Raw genomic sequence first — 3895 nt, forward strand, 5'->3', positions numbered from 1 at the left:
TAATATATGATACGAATCCAATCCAAGTTGTCGCGGACTTAATGATTTGCTTACCAAAGCCCATGCAGCGCCCATCTTCCTCTGTGAAGATGGGAAAGCCTGTCTCGATTTTACTAGTCTGAACCCCGGCGCCTTCAAAGACTAAGTGCAAAAAGGAGAAAGCACGTACGAGAGAGAGAGAGATAGAGATTCTGTAAAAACTAAGTACTTCACTATTTAGATATAGAAATTGCATGCACTTCTATACTCTTCATTGGCCTTAGCCAACCCTCTATTTATAGGCACAAATAATAGTGAACATAGCCCACAATGACTCGCCCATTAAGTACACATTAACTCAGCTACTATTACATAATAAAGAGCTCTCATAAATGCAAGGTGATTCTAAAAATTATTCATGACTCTTGGATTTTCATTGGCAGTTTCCGAACTATTAAGTTTAGTAGTTGCATAATCCTTTGTCTCTCATAATGACTACTGGATTGGTGACCCTTTGGCTGCCCTTTTGGGCCAATGATTTGGGCCGAGCTGAAAAATTACGAAGTCCTCGACAACATCCTAGCTAGAGATGACTAGCATATATATGGGGAGACAGACATCACATACTAGACATGACAATAAAGCAGCCAGTGGACTGACCGAAACTTTGTAAACTAAGTTTTGATACCATATGAAACAAACAATAGCCTCTAAAAGCTTAAGCTGATAAATCGAGATACCCTCATACTATGTACATGTGAAGATTTTGTTCTAAACTATCATTCTTGATATGTAGAGTAAATTACACTTTTGTCCTCAAACTATGAGTCGCTTTACAGTTTGATCCTCAAACATTAATTTATTGTAATTTTTCATTCAAACTTTTGTTTCAAACTGTCATTACATCCAAGTCTGTTGGAAATAATAATCCAAACTTAATTAAAATATAGTTACAGAGAAGTTTAAATCGTTTATTTGATTATGGTTAGGATATGTATTTATCCAAAGTAAAATTAGATTTATCATCTGTTAGGATTTGATGGCTATATATAGTTAGGCACGGGTTAATTAGAGAAATAAACCATGGTAGATATGGTTGTATAAGTGTTAAGGAGAATGTAATTAATTGCTTTTTATTAGTTTAGTTATCTTTTTCCTCCTCCAATATTTTTTCTTCATATTATTTTGTTCTATTTTAGATCTTGGGTTATATAATCGGTATCGGCACAAATACCAGTTCCAACAAGTGGTATATATCAGAGCAAATCACGTTTCAACAAGGTCAAAATTTTGTTCTGAACTATTATTCTCAACATATAGGCTAGATAATCTTTTGGTCGTCAAACTATAAGAGTGCAAGTGTGATATTATGATTCTTAAACATATGTATAAGACAATCTTTTTTTGCAAGGCAATTGATGTCACCAAAGCAGTTTTCACTATTATGAGAGTACCATACATTGTATCTAGTTATGGTTTAGATTTTTTTACCATGGGGATCAAAACAATTGCTTGGGCAATGAAATCTATATACATACTGTCCCTACCACAAGTGGCAAAGAACTTAGTTGTTGGTACTTGAGGTTTCATGTTCAAATTCTAATTGATTCACATTTCTAGCTAAGTTTATTTCTAATAAAAACATATATATAAACGAAGCGGATAGCATGCTACCTATCTCTCTCTCAAAAAAAAAAAAAAGATTTCGAATCGACGATTGACACCATTCAAATATGATTTGAAATATTTAAAATATATAAAAATCAAATTTCATCATTTTTTTTTGAAAATTATTATCTGGTCCACTGAAAAACAAACAATCTAGTGAAAATACAGTTAGAGCTTCTCTATGCAAGATCGAGACTTTCAAACGTGATTTAGATAGTAAAAGATCTGTCCATCACAAATTTAACAGAGTTAAATTCTCAGACGATTAAACGAGCAAACGGCTCATGTAGGTAGTAAAAAATTATTAAGTTGAAGCCTTTTCATTACTAGCTAAGTAAATAATTTTTAAAAATAGCCAAATTTGATTTCTAGGCACTTCAAGTGATTTAACTTACGTCGTTTAATGGTCCTGATCATTAATTCGGACTATCGACACATATCTACAAGTTGAGATATATTGAAGGAAAATATGATGCTGATCCGATATTGATAATTTAATTTGATGCCATGCAACACACAATACATCAATTATTACTGCATATATAGCTCATAAGATTGAAGATAACAAAGGAGGTCTCACACACAGTTAACCACAAGCTACACACGTACCATGCAATCCCATGCACGTGTATATATATATATACGTACCCCTTCCTAGCTAGCTAGGGTTCCATGCATATGAAGATACTAATTAAGTACTAAAAAGAGTACGTAACATTAATTTTTGTTACATGCATTGCTTGGGCACAGGGAGCTTGCACTTGGCGGGAAGTTGGACGGCGAGACCCGGCTTGATGCCGAGCTTGGGGAGATCCGCCGAGTTCTTGTAGGCGCAGAGGCAGGGCAGGTCGGCTTTCTTGAGCGCCTTGCAGCACTCGGCGGGCGGAGAGAGAGAGGGAGGAGTCTTGCTCAAGCATGTTACTGGTCCTTTTCGTTTTTCTTTTTTTTTTGATTTATATGAGTTGTTAATTATATTCGTTTTATTGTTGATTAGTTTGCGATGCATCCTACTCATCATGCATCTATCTTTATACTCCACGGACTCGAGTAGTGTAAAAAACAAATAAAAAATTGACATAAATACAAATAAGAATAATAGTTTCATATTAAAACATACGTGAAAATAGAATAGAATGTATATAATGCATGTGAAAAGGTTCCTCCATGTATGTATATATTTAAGTTTAAACACTTTTTGGTTCTTTCGAACACTGTAACATGGTATTGGAGTTTGGTTTATCCTTAATTTAATCCAGTTATTAATTAATAAACTAAGTAAGAGTAACTGCATTTGGAGCCCGTGAGTGTACGTTGTTATAACCATGTTATAAGCATTAATTACGGGACTCACGGGCTAAAACGAAATTAATTGTTTTTTGTATTTGGTCTTGGGCAATGTGCTTAATTAATTAGGCTTAATATAATATTTTCAATTAATGTTTCATATGTAGAGGTGAAGAGAGTTACTTATCCAAAAAAAAAAAACCCTTGAATGTTCCCCTTCTTAAGATATTTAAGTTCCATCCTGAATTTAATTAACAATTGCATGTTATAAGATCTTAATCATATTTTCATGTTAAAATGGACATGATACGAAAATTTTAATGGCGTATGTGATACCTCATGGTGTATGTATATTCTTTTAAGTTTTATCGAACTAAATTTAAAATTAGAATTAGATATATAACTGCAACGAAAAGGTCGGGGATCAAACTGAAACTATGTTAGAAGGTTGGTGATCGACTTTAGTGTAATTTATTACCCAACGTACACAAGTTTGAAGGTTCCTTGGGGTAAATTATTAGGTAGGAATAGGAACAGGTGATGAAGAGAACAATAAATTGTCCTTTTTTTTTCTTTCTTTTTTTTAAAAGTTTTTTTTTGGGTCATGTATTCTTTGCAGAGAGACAATTAATTAATTAATCTATTTGTGATCATATGCTTATATAGCCTAATTATAGATTTAGTCACGAGATTTTTAATAGAAAGAGCCAAGATCCAGAATTAGCTACAGTTATTTATTAGGTGTAGAAGTAACAAACTATTTTTGATCCTAGCTCTGAGAGAAATATTGGTTTTTGTTACTGTACTTAATTAATTATTAGATTTTACAATCTAAGTCTATCAATTATGTTAATGTTATGTCCCAATAGTCCCACATTGGATGGAGAAGGCTAGAGGTTCTGATTTGGAATATAAGAGGCACTCATACTAGTAATAATAACTGGGTTTAGCATTTTGAGGCAAT

The sequence above is a fragment of the Ananas comosus genome, linkage group 21 (assembly GCF_001540865.1).
Source record: "Ananas comosus cultivar F153 linkage group 21, ASM154086v1, whole genome shotgun sequence".
NCBI lineage: Eukaryota > Viridiplantae > Streptophyta > Magnoliopsida > Poales > Bromeliaceae > Ananas > Ananas comosus.